This window comes from Capra hircus, chromosome 8 (assembly GCF_001704415.2).
Source record: "Capra hircus breed San Clemente chromosome 8, ASM170441v1, whole genome shotgun sequence".
Lineage (NCBI taxonomy): Eukaryota > Metazoa > Chordata > Mammalia > Artiodactyla > Bovidae > Capra > Capra hircus.
Window position 1 is genome coordinate 61,182,874 of NC_030815.1, and position 20,565 is coordinate 61,203,438.

At 46.2% G+C, this 20,565-nt stretch overlaps 1 non-coding gene and 1 pseudogene across 1 annotated transcript; one reads left to right on the forward strand and one right to left on the reverse strand.

Annotated features, from left to right (window-relative positions):
- On the reverse strand, positions 11,159-11,231 carry TRNAG-UCC. Its single transcript has one exon. It is a non-coding gene; the product is annotated as a tRNA-Gly (tRNA).
- Positions 11,488-13,755, forward strand: LOC102183065 (annotated as a pseudogene).

The window sequence follows — 20,565 nt, forward strand, 5'->3', positions numbered from 1 at the left end:
TTCCCCAGGCAGTCAGCCCTCCTCAATGCTTCCAGGAGTTTTGTGGAAAAATACACTGTGGAGCTAATCCCTCTATATTGCAGTTTACATACACACACATCTGCCTGTCTCCCCACAGACTGGCACCTCCCTTGTATGAACTAGATCTGATTTATCCCTTTTTCCTCAGTGACCCAACTGAGAATGTGCTTAGATGTTTATAAAGTGAATTATCATCAAATCTTATGACAACAAACAACCGGAATGTCCTGTCTAGTTTGTTGTAAAGAAAATTCCCCTTATAGTTGCCACAGGTAGATCGGGAATCAACAGACTTGTTTCTGTAAAGAACCAGATAGTAAATATTTTAGGCTTAGCACATCAACTGTGTCATGACTTTCACTCCTCCTGTTGCAGCATAAAAGCACTCCGATAAGCCTGGCTGCATTCCAATAAAACATTATTTACAGACACTGTAATTTCATATAATTTCCATGTCACACAATATTATTCTTCTTTTGAGTTTTCCAAACTACTTCACAATATAAAAGTCATTCATAGCTCTCAAGTCGTACAAAAATAGGAACCTGGCAGGATCTGGCCCATAGGCCCTGAGGCCCATAGGCCTCAGTTTGCATCTCCTGGTGCAGACGGTCGCTGGGCACCTCCATCCACAGGGGGCACTGGAAGAAAGTTGCATCTCCCCCCTGATTCCGGGTCTTGGAGCTGGAACGGCTATCACCTGGTATGGCAGCCTCGGCCTTCGCCTGGCCTCACTACGTGAATCAGAGATTGGGCCAACTTCCGGTGATCCACAGGCTCGCGGCATGTCAGAAGAGCACAACACAGCTGTACCTACTACAGAACCGGGGAGCTGAGACTGCTTAAGCCTACCGACTGGCTCCAGGTCACACACCTTGGTGAGTCTGGGTCCCAGGGGACCAGGTGTGCCGTCACCCGAGAGGCTTTCACCCAACCACCCAGCAGTGACCAGAGGAGGTTTTTCCTTTAGCCGCACTCCTCCAGGTGCTGGTTTCATCTTCACACACCCTCACACACTTGGCTCTTGGCTGCACCCACCTCGCCTCACCCCAGATACCACCAAGCAGCGGCGGTCTGACAGTGACCTTCCCCTGTCACCTGCGATGCCTGGTCTCTGCCACACGCTGTGGGCCTCTCCTACCAAGCCCCTCCCAGCCCTGTGCGCCCACCCCATATAGCCAAGAAGGCACCTTTGTAGAAAGGTCTGTTTCAGAGGCCCAGGTGGCCCCAGACCGGTCTTCTCCATCTGCAGGAGATAATGGATGTGCATCTTTAAAAAGGAATACATACATATATAATGATTTAGTTTAAGAAACTGAACAAATATTCATTTTCTTAAACTGTTAATATGTAATTAACTGATAATAAAATTAATTGGGTAAAACAGCCTAAAAATAATGGACTACTCATTACCTGAGGGAATATAACTGCGTTGAAAAGAAGTCTGACTGTTCCAAAGACCGAAAAAGTCCCCAAAAGCAGCGAAAGGAAAAGGCTTTGTCCAGACGCTGGATAAGGGTTCCCGTGTGTGGCTCCCTGATGCCCCTCCTGGAAGGGGTGGAGGTAAAGACTGCCTCTTACAACTCAGCAACTTGACAGTGGATTTAAAGAGCATCCCAATGCCCACCCCAGCCTTGACAGCACCCTTTCATCACCACCAACCCCAAGAAAGAGAAGAAAAAACCAAACCACTATTCACATCATTTTGTTAGGTTATAAAAGAGAAAACTTGCAGAGACCTTAGGAACTCATCCCTTCCACGGTCAGTGCCAGTCCCCAGACTGGACACTGGCAGGGAGGCTGCCTGGCTGAGTCTCTGGTCTGGGGTGTTAGGGAAAGAAAATGCAAATGCAAAATTCCCATGACAGCTGCAGACAGAGGTGAGGTGCAGAAGAGGAGAAGGTGCCGGGATCCAGTTAGAAGGACTGGTGGGCTTCGACAGCACAGAAGAGAGAGGAACAGGAACAACAGCCCCAGGCAGGGAGGCACAGGGAACCACTGGAAACAGCTGGGATTTGGGCTGTAACAAGACCCAGGAATGGCTAGGATGTAAGGTCACAGTTGTGCGAGGGAAGGGCTGGCTCTGACCACCTCGCCTGGGACAGCCTGGCAAGCTCTGGGTCCCACCGTAGACCCTGCCTTTTATTATTCATCTCTTTTGTGAATTCAGGTGGGGAAAGGTCTGCTGAGAGTCATGCCAGAATTCACAGGAGAAAGACTCTGTAATTTCTTTTAGCTCTGTGACTCTGGACAAAGTATTCAGTATTAATGCAGTTGACCATGACGTCTTCCGTGTGCGCAACTGACAGACCAAATTACCTTTCCTTATCTCCTGGGGAGAAAAAAAGGACCATTTATTTGACATATTTCATAATCATTTCACCTGCTTGCCCCCTACGAAGAGCACGGGTGACCTGGCTCCCTCGCTCCCGCACGAAGCAGGAAGCATATCCTCTAATAAAGCCCAGTTTCTAAAGAATGCTTTTAATCTTGGAATAACTGAGCGGGATTTTCAATTGTATTTTTAATTCTCTATCTACTTTTAAAAGCCCAGGTTTCCATCCTCTCCAATTCTCAGCTCATCAGAAGCAGGAGGGACATCACGGGCTCCCATCTCCTGCCTGGCCTCTGCCATGTGGAGAAGGCAGTGAGCAAAGTCTGCTGAGGATTGGGGGTGAGGGCTGCGTGCCACCCACTGGGCACTGTTCTCTAGGTGGGGCCTTGCACATCCCCAGGCTGGGCCACTACAGAGCCCCAAAACATTTTTAAAATTGTAGTAAAAACACATAGCATAAAATTTACCATCTTAACCATTTTTAACTGCGGTTCAGTGGCATGAAGCTCATTCACCATTCATGTAATACAACTGCCACCACCATCCATCTCCAGAACTCTTTTCATCTTGCAAAACTGAAACTGTTCAAATAAACAGTAACTCCCCACTGCCCCCTCCTGGAGAATCCCAGGGACGGGGGAGCCTGGAGGGCTGCCGTCTATGGGGTCGCACAGAGTCGGACACGACTTAAGCGACTTAGCAGCAGCAGCAGCAGCAGCAGCCCCCTCTCCCCAGACCCTGGCAACCTCCACTCTGCTTTCCTTCTCTATGAATCTGACTACTCCAGGTTCTTCATATAAATGGAAGCATACAGTATTTGCCTTTTTGTGACTGGCTTATTTCACTTGAAATAATGTCCTCAAGGGTCATCCATGTTATATTAATAGTATGTGTCAGGATTTCCTTTCCTTTTAAGGTTAAATAATATTCTATTGTACGTATTAATATATATCAGATTTTGTTTATCCATCCACCCCCTGAGGGATATTTTTAATTAATTTATTAATGTATTTATTTTTGGCTGTGCTGGGTCTTCATTGCTGCACATGGGCTTTCTCTAGTTGCGGCAAGCGGGGGCTGCTCTCTAGTTGCAGTGCGTGGTCTTCTCACTGTGATGGCTTCTCTTGTGGCAGAGCACAGTTGTCCTGTGGCATGTGGAATCTTCCCGGACCAGGGATCAAACCCGTGTCTCCTGCATTGGCAGGCGGATTCTTTACCACTGGACCACCAGGGAAGTCTGACTGAGGGATGTTTGGGTTGCTTCCATATTTTGGCTATTGTGAATACTGCTTATGAACAGAAATATATCAAGTCTCTGCTTTTAACTCTTTGGGGTATATATTCAAGAAATAGGATTGCTTGGTCAGATAGTGATTCTATTTTTAATTTTTTGAGCAGAAGCAACTTTTTCTTATCCCTGTTCTGGCCTTCTTCCACTCCTCAGGCTGGAGGCCAAGCCAGGCAACCCATGAGAGTGTGAGAAAGCAGCCTAGGGCTTCTCCAGAAGAGGGGAATTTGCACAGACTCTAGCAGGTGGCCTCTCAGGGCTTCCTCTCAGGATTTCAAGTCAACGTTTCTGAGGACTTCCAAGACCCTCACTCTAGAGTCTGCCCTTGGGAGCTGGCAGGGGACACACTCACATATCAAATAGGATAATTAGCACCTGGGATCTAGGAGGTATGATCTCCCAGGTATGATCATTATCCCATTTTACAGATGAGAGTACTGATGCTCAAAGAGGTTAAATGGGGGTGAGGGGGCCCAGGGTCCCAGCTAGGAAGTGGTAAGGCTCAGACTCAAGCCTAGCTCTGTCTTCATCCTACTACCTTATGCTGCCTCTACTGGCATTTAAATGCAGTGTGGAGAGGTACAAACCACCTGCTGCAGAAAGAGTGTATGGGGTCAGAGAGAGGGGAAACCAATTCTTTTTATTTTTGGCTGCTCTGAGTCTCTGTTGCTGTGCGTGGGCTTTCTCTAGTTACAGCGAGCAGGGCTACTCCAGTTTCGGTGTGGCTTCTTTTGTAGCACAGCATAGGCTCCAGGGCACGCAGGCTTAATAGCTATGGCACACAGGCTTCAGTAGCTGTGCTGTGAATGGGTTTAGTTGCCCTGAGGCATGTGGAATTTTCCCAGACCAGGGATCAAACCTGTGTCCCCTGCATTGGCAGGCAGATTCCTAACCACTGAACCACCAGGGAAGTCAGTCTAGGGCAAAACTGATTCTGACTTAGGAAGCTGGAAGTTTCCTTGGAGGAGCTGCATTTTAGCAGGACTTTGAAAAACAGATGGTGGAAGCAACTGGGTAAAAGCCCCTTGAGTGGTTCTGTCTGGTGAAAGGTAATAGATCTTCAATGCGGAAGAGAGACACTGACCTAAGAAAATATTGGTGTAGTTTATGTTAGAGGATGTTTTGCCTGTGTTCACTACTAAGAATTTTATGGTGTCAAGAACACGAAAGAATCAAGAATCTTAAATGCATATTACTAGGGGAAAGAAGCCAATCTGAAAAGTCCATATACTATATGATTCCAACCATAAGACATTCTAGGAAAGGCAAAACTATGGTGACAGTAAGAAGATCAGTGGTTTTCAGTGGTTGGTGGGAGGGAGTGACAGAAAGATAAGTAGGTGGGACACTGAGTATTTTTAGGATGTACATTATTATAATGATGGATAAGTATCATGTCCAAACCCATGTAATGTATAATACTTACATGAACCCTAAGGTTAACTATAGACTTTGGGTGATAAGAATATGTTAATATAGGTTCATACTTGGTTAAAACTGTACCATACTATAGTGGAGATGTTGCTAATGGATGTGTAGGGGCAAGGGGTATGTGGGAAATCTCTAGATCTTCCTCCCAATTTTATTATAAATCTAAAACTGCTTTTAAAAATAATTTTAAAAAGTTATTTTGAAAAAGAAAAAAAAGGTAAAGCATATTCAAGTTCTACTCTTGCTACAGGCAGTTCTCAGGATGAATCTTGTCAAAGTTTCACATAATAATTAACTCCTATGCTATTTAACTTTTTCCAGAGTTTAAGAATGTTTAAAATTTTCCAATTAATTTTATATACTTAGAGTAACTCCAATACCAAGACCTGATATATTTTTTAAAAAGCGTCAGATAAAGTACGTTGATCTAAAATCAGGAGCCAACATTATACTCAATGATAAAACACTCAACTCTAATCTAGAGGGATTCACATTTGAGTCAGAATTAAGACAAGGATATCAGTTGGGTATCAGCAGTGTTAGCAGCTATAACAAACAAAATCCCAAATCTCAAGAGCTTAACACAATAACAGTTTATTTCTTATTCACACAAATAACAATGAGGACCCCTGGTCAGCAAGCATCTCCCATTAGGCTTTTCATGGACCTAAACTCCTCTGCCTCCGGTTCTGCCATCACTGAGAACCACTGCTAGATCTTCCAACAGCTGAGAGAGAGAGAGGAGAGGGTGGTATGGAAGGTTTCACGGGCCAAGCAGGAAAGCCCCTACGTCATTTCCACCCACAGGCTAGAACTCTGGAGAAAAGGAGACAGGTGGTGATGCAGCACTATAAGTCTGCTCCACTATTAGGTCACTTTCTGCACATTTTGATGTAGGGCAGGCAGGCAATGACTGCCACCTGAGCACTGGTGATTATAAACACATCCCAATTTCAGAGATTTAAAATGTGAAAACTTTGACTCGGTGAAATACTGCTGTAAAAACCATAAATGAGCAAGGGTTTTCCAGGCATGATCCCAAGGCAAAAAGCGTAAAAGGCAGACTGAACTACATAAAAATTAAAAACCCCTCACATCAAAAAAAGAAAATTAAGGACTTCCTTGGCAGTGCAGTCGTTAAGACTCCACGCTTCCAATGCAAGGGGCTCTGGTTCAATATCCTGGGGTCAGGGGCACTAAGATCTCACATGAAAGTGAGTGTGTCACTTAGTCATGCCCGACTGTTTGTAACCCCATGCTATGGAATTCTCCAGGCTAGAATACTGGAGTGGGTTGCCATGCCATTCTTCAGTGTATCTTCCCTACCCAGGAGTTGAACCTGAGTTTACTTCATTTCAGGTAGACTCTTTACTGTCTGAGCCACCTGTGGCCAAAAAAAAATTATAAGCAGAAGGACCCATGGGGGGTGGGAATATTTGTAACGTGTGATAGATCAAGAATTAGTAGGCTTACTATTTTTAAAACCCTTATAAGCCAATGGTGAAAAACATGAAGACTCCAAGATAAAAATGGACAAAACTGTAACAGGAAATGAATCAAAAAAGAACTAAAAATGGTTAAAAATGTTGACTATGTAAAACTATTTGGAAGTCAAAGAAATGCAAATTAAAACCACAATAGGATATCTTTTTTTTTTTTTAATCAAACTGGCAGAGATCTGAAAATTGATAATGGTACTGGCAAGGACTAGAAATTAGAGACTAATTCACTTCTGGAAGAGGATAAAATGGGTGCACTACTTAGCTCTGTGAGTAAGAACTTAAAAATATGCATACCTATTGACCCAGCCATCCCACTTCTGGAATTTTTAAAATTTAGTTTTTATTTTTATCAAAGTTAAACATGCATATAATTTTGAAAGTTGAAAAATTCTACATGGTTTCTTATGAAAATCAGCAATTCCCTGAAGCCCCTTTCCCTCAACCCCTTACCCTATCACCACCCTACCCCTCTTTCTCAGTTGCAGAAATACAGATTTCAGTCTTTCTGATATTTACCATATTTTCCACAAAGAACATGCTTATATTGCTACTTCTTGAATTTTCAGGTTTGGGCATTATCTAATGATTTCTCATCATGAAGAGAGGATTTAACTCTCTCACCAACCCCTGCCACTAAACACAACCGCTACAAAACACATACCTATACTCACCCACCCACACACCCACACACACCTCCCGGTCATCAGCCTCCCAGTAGAGTTGTCACTCTGATTAGATCAATATTCATTATTCCTTATTCCTACTATAATGTGTGTGTGCTCAATCTCTCAGTCGTGTCCAACTCTTTGCCACCCCAGGGACTATAGCCCATCCGGCTCCCCTGTCCATGGAATTTTCCAGGCAAGAATATTGGAGCAGCTTGCCATTTCCTACTCCACGGGATCTTCCCGACCCAGTGATCAAACCCGCCTCTCTTGAACCTCCTGCATTGGCAGGCAGGTTCTTTACCACTGCACCACCTGAGAAGCCCTTTCTGGCTGTAAATCTATTGTCAAATGAGCTGCATAAAATGTTGTTATTTTCTTTTTCTGCACAGCATTTTGTTTTCCCTGGAGTAATAACTGACTTGTTTTAATCATTGGCTCAGCTTGCTCATTTTCTCTAATCTCTAATTTAACCACAAACTCTCTTTCAGAATTTTGAACTTGTTACGTCATTGTGCTCTGGCTTCCACTGATGCTGTTTTTTAAAAATCCAAAGCCATTCTGAGTCGTAGTCCTCTGTATATACCTTCTTTTTCTCTGCAAACATGTAGACTCTTTTCTCTGTCCACATCACCCCATATTAACTCCAATCCTGAGATACTTGATGAACCTGGTTTGAGACCTCTTCATGGTTCTGTGGTATAAATCAGGCTGCTTCTTCATCTCTGGGATACTGCCTTCTTGGGCCTGTTTAAGTCCATCTACTTTCTAACTACCAAAATGCTGTTGCTGATGACTCCTCTATTATCCTCCTCTTTGTGGGTTTGTTCTGTTTTAATCAATTTGCTATATTAATAGTTTGGAGAGAAAGCAATATTGTACTAAGGTTAGGTATGGAGGGAGTCCTTCTTTCCGGTGGAGAGTCTTGATTAGACTCCTCCCCAGCCCCACCCTGGGACCTGGCTCTCCACATCTGACTCCCTCCTCCCGGAGTCCTCTCAAAACAGCTGTTGCTTAGCTCAGTTCAGCTGGCAGGCAAATACCCTCAGGGCAAATTAATGACCTTAGTGTCAAATGTAAGGAGTTTGAAAAAATTACAGTAAACCCCAAAACAATATAAGGAAAGAGATTTTAAAAAAACAAAATGGAAATCAATGAAATAGAATTTAAAAAATGGAAGGTGAAGACCAATGAAACTAAGAGTTGATGCTTTGAAAAGACAAAAATCTCTGGGAAGATTGATCAAAGAAAAAAAAGAAAATATACAAATAAATGATATTATATATGAAAAGAGTAACAGATAATAAGGTAAAGATAGACAAATATCTGGAGATTTTATCTCTTCATGTGGCTGTATTTGCAATAAAAGATAACTGAGAAAAAATGTAGTAAGAGAATGCTATCAACAACTTTATGCCAACAAATCTGAAGTCTTAGTAGAAATAAATTCCTACCAAAACTGAAAAAAAAACCAGATATTATGAATAGCCTGTAAACAATTAGAGAATTTGAAGGAATAATTGAAAAATATTCCCATAAAGAAAACTCAAGGCCCAGATGGTCTTATAGGTGAATTATACAAACATTTCAAAAATAGACAATCCCAATCTTACATGAATTCTTCTATGGAATATGAAAATAATGAATATTCCCAAATTCATTTTTTGAGGCTGGTGTAATCATAATATAAAAATTAAACAAGTATAGCATAAAAAAAGGAAATTACAGGTCCATTTCACTCATATATTTAGATTTAATAATCCTAAGTAACATTATCAAAATAATTCAACTGTATATAAAAAAGATAATGTAAAATAACCAAGTTGAGTTTGTTCCAAGAATACAAAGGTGGCTTAATATTAGAAAATCTATAAAGGTAATTTACTACATTAATAGATTAAAGAAGAAAAAGCATATCATCTAAGTAGACACAGAAGAAGGTATTTGATACAAGTATATACTGACCAATGATAAACTTTTAAACAAATTGGAAATAACAGGGAAGTTCCTTAACCTGATAAAGGATATCTAGAAAAACATCCAAAGGAACTATTACTTGTGTAAACAATAGAAACATTTCCTTTAAAATCAGGAAAAGATAAGAATGCCCACTCTAACATTTTTTGTTCAGCCTTGTACTTACAGATTTGTTTTTCTTAAATAATTACGTTTAGTAGAAGTTTATAAATAAAGAAGAAAATAAATGAATGACATACATTTGAAAAGACAGAGAAACTGTCAGTATTTGCAGATGATATGATTATTTAGAAAACCCAAAGAAGTCTACAGACCAATTATTAGTTTGCAAGATTACTGGGTATAAAATCAACAGACAAAAGTCCATGAAATTCCTAGTCACTAAAGAAGAAAACACAGACAATGAATAAATTTATGAAAGTATGCTCAACCTTTGTAGTTATCTGGGAAATTCAGTTTAAACAAAGATGGTATTTTATGCTTGTCAGATTGGCAGGTATTTTTTTTTAATCTGATACCATCAAGTGCTGGAGAAGAAGTAGAGTAATTGGACCCCTCATATGCTGCTTGTGGAAGTCACTGGTACCATCTAAGTTAAGTCAAAGATGCCCTAGGCTCAGCAAATTTATACTAGGATATATGCCCCTCACCAAATCTCTTCTGAGTGTATCCAAAGAGACATTTATAAGAATGCTTATGGCAATATTGTTTATAATGACAAAAAAACCACTTAAATGTTCATCACCAAGAAAACGAATTAAGATGGTGCATTCATAAAAAAGAAGAAAATAATATGGAGTAAATAAACAGGAAATAGAAGGATATGATCCTACTTAAAATTGCAGCATTCCACCTCCCTGCCCCCCACCTATCTGACTTTATTTTTCTCCTTTGCAACTCTCACATTCTAACATATACTTTATCTATAATTCGTACGTTTTGCTTATTGTTTGGCTCACCCTATGGGAATGTACACAGGAGTAGAGATCTTGTCTGTTTTGTTCACTGATGTTCCCACGGTTTGAAAGCGTACCTCATATACAGTAAGCACCCAATAAATATTTGCTGATTGAATGCAAGACAGCATGAAGCCACATATTGAAAATTTAAAGGTGTGCAAAACAATACTACTTAACACTACAGATCAACACCCCTTTGTGGTTTGGGTTACCTGTGTGAGAGAGACAGAGGGCAGTATGAGGATCAGGGCACCCAGGAGCCTCCAGCTGTCCCCTTAAGGTTTTATTTCCTAAGGTGGCCACGGAGGGGGAGCATTTGTTATTACCAGCAATGTTTGCATGATGGAAAAATTTCGCATTACAACTTGTTTTAAATAATAGGAACAATTGCACCTGCAGTATGTATAAAGTTTCTAAGGGTTTTTCCACATGATCTCATGGGTCAAGTGTGCCTATAAGACCAGCTCAGAGCAAGATGGGGCCTGGCACTGGGGTTCTTCCAAATTGCCCAAGAGGGGAAATCCCAGCCTGAGGAGGAAGAAACAGTTGCCTGGGGACACCCCTCCTGGATGAAATGGGAGGGTCTGTGAGAACTGGGGTTTGTCTGATGTTGTCCTCACTCGGGAGCTGGGGGCTTGCTGCTGGGCCCCCAGGCAGGGGCACGCTCCTCTGAGGCAGCACTGGGTTCTGTGTCAGGAGCTGCCCTAGTTCAGAATCTGAGTCCCTGTGGTCTCTCTTTCCTTGCCTGGATTATGAGAGAGTAACTAATGACCTTGTTCTGTCTACCTCAGAGGGCTGTTGGGAGGACCAGACAGCAAGGAACGAAAATTGCCCCGACAGTATCAGAGACCAGAGTCCCAATGCAGCTTTGCATTTTCCCCTTCGATATGAAACACTTGAATGTAAACATCATATATGTTGTTACACAATCTTCTTCTTTTCAACTTTTTGGCCACACAGAGAGGCATGGAGGATCTTAGTTCCCCAACCAGGGGTCGAACCTGTGCCCCCTGCAGTGGAAGCGCAGCGTCTTAACCACTGGACCACCAGGGAAGTCCCACATGATCTTCAAAATGATAATTTTTATTGGTCAAAGAACCATCAAGGGCCCCAGCATAATTTACAGAATCACTCCCCTCTTGTAGATTGTGTTTACCATTTTCCTCAACTGTAAGCAACACTACAATTGACATCTTCATGTGCTTGCATTTTGCTTTGCTCTTTTGGAATTACTTCACTAGGATAAATTCCAGAGTCACTAAGTAGTCAAAGTATGTAAATGGCTCTTACGTTGAGCTCCCATGCAAGAATGGCTTGCATTGTTGATGGGTTCTATCAAAGTGCTACTTCCAGATGGTTGGCCCTTGTGGTATGTGTAGGACCACTGCATCTTACTCCAGGAGGGGTCTAGTCCTGCTGGGGCATAATTCAAAACTCACTGAATTTGAGACTAATCCTGACAAAAGATGAGAGAAGATGTTTATATTTGTTCACCTGTTTTAAAAAATGCCCTACGTGGCAATATTGTAAATCCAGTTGGCAGCTCACTTAACTACACAGCTTCAGAGTTGCTTGTTTCTTGACATACATTTTAAAAGGTGGGAGAATTCAGACAAAATGAGACTTTATTAACATTCATAAAATACTTACCTTGCAGATTTAAGATACTCACAAAATACTGCCACGCTGTGCTAATTTTGTCACACCATTTCCACCATGGGGCACTGTTATTTTAATTGTTATTTTTTCCCCTAAAGAAATAGGTCTTCTAACTACTACCAAGTTTGCAGCTGCAAGCCTGTAAGAGCCACCTATCGGGCAGGGAAGGAGGAGACAGCGCAACATAGGCTCCTCTGTTGGAACCAGCTGATAACTATATGCTCCGATTATTAAGAATTTACTTCCTGCCGGGCACTGTGCCAGGCTCTTGCCTGTGTTACCTCATTTAATCTTTGATACTATTAAATAGGTACAGTTTTCCCCCTTTACAAAAGAGGAAACCAAGGACTGGGTCCTAGGGATGTGGCCTTTACAGACATAGCAGGTAGACTCAGAGAGCAAGGTAGAACTGATGTCAAGGGTCATGCTCCCAGTTCTGTCCCTAATTTTTGGCTCATTGCTCAACTCTTCTGGGCCTTGTCTTTGCCACCAGAGTGAGGCTAAGGACCAGGGATGGGCACTAGGCATGGTACAACCTCTTTACGTGCCCCTGCCTGCTATGGGTCGCTGGAAGATAGAATCACTGTCTTTTCTTTACCTGCCCAGAACACCAGGAGAGTCTCCATCTCAATGCTCAGCTGAGCAAGGACAGTCCACACAGACCAGACCAGCAGTGGGTTGGTACACGCTGTGTTTACAGCATCTTCATCACTCACTCAGGAGCCCCAGAACTCGGGCTTGTCATTCCCCAAACGCTTTCTGAGCACCTTGCTGAACGCTGGGGAGCTGGCCTCGGGGCCAGGGAGCCCGGCTACACTCCACCTTGTGACACAGCTGTGGGACTTGGGTAAGTCATGTCTGTGGCCTCTGACCGCAGTTTCCTCCTCTGTAAAACGGGGATGAGAATGTCTGCCTCAGAGCGTTGTTGTGAGGCCTGAGTGAGGAGAAGGTGTGACTTTGGCCTCATGAGAGGCCCTGTAAAGCGTGAACTGAAGCAGGCCCTCCAGGTGTTCTCTGGATATGACTCAGGTGCCCGCCAGGGACCTCAGCCTGACACCAACACCCCAAAGAGACCACAAGAGAGAAAGTGTCAAGCCAGGAGGGGGTAGGACAGACTTTCCCTGAGGGTTGGGAAGGGTTCTCAGAGGGCTCCCTGGAAGAGGTGGTGTTTGCACCAAAGGAAAAATCAGTCCTACTGAGTGATCAGAGCTGCCCCCTGCAGCCAGGACTTCCATTTAGAACCTGGACAGAGGACTGCCTGTAGGAGGTAAGCTCAGACTGATTCCACCCACCTGCAGAGGACAGCCCCCCAATGTCTCAGGATCTCTGCCACCTGCTGTCACAATGCAGTTCATTCATTCATTTGGTTAATATTTATTGAGTATCATGTGCCAGGCACTGCGGTCCGTACTGGAGATATGTCAGTGAACAAAACTAATCCCTTGCTCCTTTCCACAAAATTGGTGCTGAAGGTGAAGAGGAAGCCCCTGCCCCTCCCAAAGCCAAAGGCAAAGGAAAGCCCTTGAAGACTGAGAAAGCGGTGTTGAAAGGTGTCCACAGCCGCAGTAAGAAGACCCGGAAGTCACCCACCTTTCACTGGCCCAAAACACTGTGGCTCAGGAGGCAGCCCAGATATTCTCGGAGGAGCGCCCAGGAGAACCAAGCTTGACCACACCGCCATCATCCAGTTTCCCCCACCACAGGGTCAGCCGTGAAGAAGACAGACAACAGCACACTGTTCATCGTGGAGGTCAAGGCCAATAAGCATCACATTAAGCAGGCTGTGAAGAAGCTCTGTGACACTGACGCGGCCAAGGCCAACACCCTGATCAGGCCTGTTGGAGAGAAGAAGGCGTGTGTTCAGCTGGCTCCTGGCTGTGAGGCTTTGGACATTGCCAACAAAATTGGGATCATCTAAACCAAGTCCAGCTGGCTAATTCTAAATACAACATTTTTATTATTAAAACAAATCCCTTGCTCTTAGAGCTGACATTCTGATGAAGAATAGAGGGAAGCTAGACAATAAGGAAAAAAATTAGGATATTTCAGGTTGGTGGTGAGTGGTAAGGAGTGACGAGAACAGAGAATGAATGGGGCATGGGTGTGATCAGGGAAGCTGCAAAGAGCCAATTTTTGAATAAGATCAATAGAAGAACATTTCACGCAGGGGAAACAGCCTGCAGGAGTGCTGGCAGGCAGAGTGTGCAACGTCAAGGGATTCCAGGGAGGTAGGAGAGGGGAGGGAATGAGGATGGAGGGCATCGTGTGGCCCTTAATGGGACTGACAGTATTCCTGATTTCCCCGCAAGGGTAGCAGGGAGCTCTTAGAGAGCTTCTGAGGAGCCATGGCTTGGCCCTGGTTGCCTGTGAGCAGAGACTGGAGCAGGGTGAGGTGGAAATAGGGAGATGGCCAGGGGACCACTGCAGAGGTGACCGTGTCTTAGGTGGGGTGGAGGCAGCAGAGGAAGAGAGGAAGGCAGATTCTGGCTGTGCTTAAAGGTGGAGCCAAGAGGAACTTTTGATGAGCTAGAGTCTACCGCCCCCACAAAAGCCCTCCTTCCCTGTGACCTCACCGAACACCACCTGGAAGCCTCTGCCTTCCAAAAGTTATTGGGGAAATTAGACCTTAAATGCTTCGTTTTCGTGCTTTTTTCCAGAAATAAAACCAAATGTAATCACTGTAAGAAAAGCTCCACCCCCAAGGTGCTGCTCCCTCCGGTGGAGGCAGGGATTAAATGAGATTTGCAGGACTGTCTTGACTCCCAATTTAGATGCTTTCCATAAATTAATTACAGAGGCAAAGTCAGGAAGGGAGACATGGGGAGCAGGTCCCGGGCAGCTCTTCCCTCTTCCTGGAGAGCCAGGCTGCTGCCAGCGCTGCCCTGGCCTGTGGGCTCCAGGAAGATGCTGGAACTCCCGATCTCTGCCTGAAGTTTGCTGCTGTCAGTCCCTGCGGGTATGCATTGTCCTCATGAGAAGAGGTCCTGGGAGAACGTTGGGCTTTGGGCTTTCTCCTAAGGGCAGTGGGGAGCCAGGGAAGGTGGCAGGCAGGGAGGAGATGGGACCAGATTTGCTTTTTAGAGGGAACCTCTGGCAACTCCAGGAGACTGACTTGGAGGGGAGGCTGGGGGCCCGGAGGTCAGGTGGATGGAGAGAAGGGAAGTGGGGTCATGTAAAGAGACAGGAGTTCCCACTAATAACACACTGCCCTCCATGGGCTGCCCCTCATCAACATGGCTCTGCCCTCTGGGCCCAGGCCTGATGCCCACCTCACCTGGAGCCTGGAGCTCTTGTTGGCAGAGCCTCTTGGGGCCTAGATCAAGGCCAGTGACTCATTTCTGAACATTTTTGGCTGAATAAGGCAGTTCTACCTAAGCTATTTGTCCCTCCTCGTCACAGTTCAGGGTTTTGGCCACAAACAGTGGCAAATGAGAGAGAGATTTCCGGAGGTGGTTTATGGGACTTCTGCTGAAATAGGTGAGTGTACTTCACCTGCAGCCTGCAGGGAGATGAGCCATCCCTCCAGCTCCACGCTCTTTCTTGTGTTTTAGTCACTTAGTTGTGTTTGACTCTTTCCTACCCCATGGACTGTAGCCCACCAGGCTCCTCTGTCCATGGGATTCTCTAGGCAAGAATACTGGAATGGGTAGCCATTTCCTTCTCCAGGGATTCTTCCCAACCTGGGGATTGAACCCAGGTCTCCCGCATTGCAGGTGGATTCTTTACCATCTGAGCCACCAGGGATATAGTTAACGCTCTTCCTTGGCTTGTCCTAACCATGGCCACCCTGGCCTTCTGGCAGTATGCCTGAGCTCCTCTCTGGTGTACCCCTCAAGCCCTTTTCCTCAGCAGGAAGAACACCTGGGCAAGGACAGGGTAAGAGTCAAGCTTTTTGTGAGACCTCAGGACCCAGCTGGGGGGACACTCAATAAACATCTTCTCAGTGAGGGAACCCCTGCAAGGGTGGACACCATCCCCATTTTTCAAACGGGAATACTGAGGGTCAGTAGGTGACAGTGACCTGCCTGGGCCAGAACCTGCACATCCTGTTCCACATCACAGGGCAAGGACACACCTTCTCCTCCAGGAAGCTGTACTCAGGTCTCCTTGGATGGTGCAAACTGATGGTTGCAGGGAACATGGAAGCCCAGCTCCTTTGCCTGGGCTTTTGAGAACCCTGACATAACACTCCAGGGCCCCCTGGGATCAGACTGAAGTTACCTTCTGCAGGAGGAAACCAGAAATGGCACCATGTATGATGGACAGGGAAGCCTGGTGTGCTGCAGTCCATGGGGTCGCAAAGAGTCTGACACGACTGAGTGACTGAACTAAACTGAACTGAACTGATCTCCCTCCTCCCTACCTCCACCCCTCCTGGATCCCAGTCCTTTCCAGGCTCATTCTGGGAGTACTTCCTGGATAAATCACTTGCATTGGAATCCTCAGCCAAGAGCTTGCTTCTGGGGAACCCCATGCTCAGCCCTGCCATGCCCACAGTCCGGTCTGCATGTGGAGTTTTGCTGCCCCTGACCTTGCAGCTGCCCTGGGCCTCCACGGCTCCATCTGTATAAAGGTGGTGCCCGGCTCCAGTCCTGTGTGAGCACTGCTGCTCTTCCGGTCCTGGATCCCTGCCTCCCAACCCTCCCCCACCCCTTGCCACAACTGAACTCAGCCATCAAGGAAAGAGGAGCCCTACCTCATGTAAGAATGAACAGTTCTCAGCTCACAGAACCAAGTATTCAGGCTGTTACAGCTCATTACTAAACCCCAGCCATGCCCTGAGAAAGATTACAGAAACAGCTCTGGTAGAAATCCCCAGCAGAAATAACCTGCTCCTGCCACAGGGAGCCCTGCAAATCTGTGGTCATTCCCCTGCTCACCTCTACCCAAGCACATTCAGGTGTTTGCAAGTCAGTGGGCTTGCAGCATCTGAAGGATGGGGCCTGCTTTTGGGTCCACGTGTAGGATTTTGCAGGCTTCCTTGGTGGTTCAGATGATAAAGAATCCGCCTGCAATGCAGGAGACCCAGGTTCTATCCCTGGGTTGGGAAGATCCCCTGGAGAAGGGAATGGCAACCCACTCCAGTATTCTTGCCTGGAGAATCCCACGGACAGAGGAGCCTGGTGGGCTACGGTCCATGGGGTTGCAAAGAGTCAGACACGACTGAATGACTGACACACACGCACACGCACACGCACACGACTTTGTACAGCTGCTGGGTGCCTTCAAGCCAGATTGTCCAATGGAGGGAACCTGAATCTGGGCATCAAGAGGCCCAGGTTGGTCACCGCTCTGCTTGGAGCCTGCTGGTGGCCCAAGCAGGTCACCATCTCCTACTGACCCTCAGTTTGAAAAATGGGGGTGGTGTCCACGCTTGCAGGGGTTCCCTCATTCATGGGGAAGATGTTACTGAGTGTCCCCCAGGCTGGGTCCTGAAGTCTTACAAAAGGCTTGGATCCTACCCTGTCCTTGCCCTGAAGTTCTTCCTGGTTTGTGGGGACAATGGGCAGAGTAGGAGAATGATGCAGGTCAGTGGGAGAAGTGGAGCCTGTTGGGCAGAGTCAAGTTAGCACATGGAGGGGCTGGCTGGTGGCTTGGGTCAGAGGAGTCGTGGATGTTGTGGTCAAATGCTGTGGTGTCACTCTGTCTTGGATTTGAGGGCAACTTATGACCTTGGGCGAGTCCTTCTGCCTCTCTGAGCCTCAGTTTTCTTGAGGAATCCTAACAGGGCCACTGTCAGGCCTGTGTGGTGCTGAAGTTTACATTGTTTCAAATCTGACATGGACCTGAGCTCAGCGTGGATGGAAGTGACTTCCCTATACCCCAGGCTGGGGTCCTCTGCTCCCCAGAAGAGCAGGCCGAGGGACTGAGAAATGGGCAAGAAGATTCCTTTGCTGGGAGCAGAGCTGCAGCAGGGCTGGAAGCCTAGGGGCGATCGAGGTTTGCTGAGAGAGCTGGGTCACCCCCATCCCTCCCTGTGCTCTGGTGAGTCCAGTCCCTGGAAAGCCTGTGGGGCAGGTCCTGCTAAGCCTCCTTCCCTTTCCCCCAGTCTGCGGCTCCACACATTCACCTCATCCCCCAGAAACACCTCACTGGAAGCTGAAACTCAAACACATTATCCAAGGGCCTGGGCTGGTCAAAGGGGCCCAAATGGGCCCTTTGCTTCCTCTCTGCCCAGGGCTCAGGCCCATATGGCCGTATCAGCTTTCAGCGATCAGATGCGAACCCACACAGAGGCCAAGATGGAAGCCACACTGAGCCTAGCTTGGTGTGTATCATCAGGGGACTTCTTGTCTGGCTCTTGGCCTCAGTTTCCATATCTGTATAATGGGCAAGTAAGAGATCTCTGAGATCCTTTCACCAGTCATTAGAGCCATTGTACCCTCTGGCCCAGAGAGGTAAAGGGAGCCCAGACTAGAACCCAGGCATCCTGCCCCCAGACCAGGGCTCTAGGACCATGAGCGTGAGCAGAGGGAGTCTCCCAGGTTATGGAGCTGTCAGGCCTTGAGATGACGTGGAGGAGCTAACTGCTCAGGCCTCTGGATGTCTGGAATCCCAGCTCCTAGCTTCCTGCATATGCCCCATCACCACACACCCACTTCAAGCACAAATCAGGGGTAGGCACTCCCCTCAGGGAGGAAAGCATCAGATGATCTCAATTCAGTTCTGCCCTTTATCAGCTGTGTGACCTTGGACAAGTCACTTCACCCATCTAGGCCTCAGTTTCCTCGTATGTAAATTGGGCGTACTAAAATCTGCCTCACTGGACTCAGCAGAGATTAAATGATCTCATGCATATGAAATTCCTGGCATGGATCAAACTCCAAGTGGAAATTTCCTTTCCCTGGGCCTCTTCCCTTCCTCCTGTGTCATTATTTGGCTCACCTTCCACTTCCCATCTCAGCTGCTTGTACTTCTCTTCCCCTTGGCACACGCCTAAGCTTTCCAGCCTCTAGGCCCCTCCTCATGCTAATCCTTCGACCAGGAATGCCTTTCCTCCCTCTCATTCCCACCATTCTCAATCTTATTGCTTTTGTTGTTCAGTTCAAATGCTGCCTCCTCCAGGAAGGCTCTCCTCCGAGGAGCTCTGTACCAGCAGACAAGAACACAGATACAGCGGCATCGGAAGGGACAGATCTCTGCCTGCGGTGGCTTCGGGTACCTCCTGCTTGGGTCAGTCACACATGTGGAGCATTGTTCTCCCCTGCCCCGCAGTACACAAAAGTGTCCACTAGGTGGTGATGGAATGACAAAGTCGAGCGGAGATGCACAAGAAGGGAGGCCAACGAGGCACCACCGATGTCATTCATTCACTTCTTCAACACATATTTCTGAACACCTGCCATGTGCAAGACTGTAGGATGACAGTGGCAAACAGAGGAGCGAAGTCCCTGCTCTCAAGGAGCTTATGTTCTTGTGACAGGAGGTAAGAGAGAAAAAACACAAAAAAATAAGGAAATAAAGCAAGAAAAGCCAGGATAGGGGTGAAGGCTGTTCAAAAAACACTGGGACCCACTTGTGTTCAGACTTTTGAATGAGCATTTCTTCAGGAACAGCAGGATCTGTAATCAGAGCATCACTTAGGGTCTCCGCGTGGCTGAGCTGGAGCATTCCCCATCCCCTTGTTCACAGTGTTCTCTTCAAACCAGCAGCGTCACTTGAATCTCACAGGAAATGCAGCTTCCTAGGTCAACCCTACATCTACTGAATCAGAACCTGCATTTTAACAAGATCCCCAGGTAATTCATCTGCACATTACAGTGAGAAGCTCTGCTCCAGCCAGAGGTCGGGGGTGACCTGTGGCCATGGGCCAAATCTGGCCACCTATTTTGGTACGATGCCCAGGCAAGAATGAGTCTTGCTTAAACAAATGAAATCTAGGCATTTTATGACACAAGAAAATTATATGTACAGTACTTCAAATTTCAGTGTTCATACGTAAAGTTGTATTAGCACACAGCCATGCCCATTTGCTGACGTGTTGTCTGTGGTGGCTTTCAGGCTGTGATGGCCACAGCTGAGTAATGCAACAGGACTGTATGGCCCACAGAGTCTAAAATATTTACAAGTGGGCCCTTTGCAGAAAAATTTTGCCGATCTCTGCTCTAGTTCATCTCCTTGAAGAATCAGGGCAGTAACTTGTCAGAGCTCACAGGAGCCCAGTTTGTATTTCCATATTCCACATAAGGTCTTGTTGCACAGCCTCTCATTTGGGCAGTTGAACTGCCTTTGTCTTTTCTGGATTTGGAGTGATAACCTCACTGGAAAAGATTCATGACTGATTTATGATATAATAAAGACATTTCAATGAAATTTCTATTTCAGATGAAGCTGGTTTGGGGCCCAGAATGGGATGTGGGTACCCATGGAAACTGGGTTCTTTTTAGTAGAGTGTGCATGACTGATATGAGCCTTTTGTTGAGAAGGGAGGGAACCCTGGGCTCCTGAGGAAAGGAAAGGGCTTCATAGGTCAGCACAGGGAGCTGGAAGGAGACTTTCTGGCCATAACCCACCCACAGAGTGAGGGGTCCTGACCCTGTGGGGTGCTCTGAGGCTTTGGGACGGGCCAGCAGTTGAGACTTATCTCACGTCACCAAGTACTTGCCTGCTGTGTCTCCAGTAGGAGTTTTGGGGTCTTGCAAGGGTGTGGGTACCGAGGGGGCACAGCAGAGAGGACAGCGGTCAAGGTCTGGACTCTGGGTAAGGAAGCAGCTCTCCCCGACTCTGC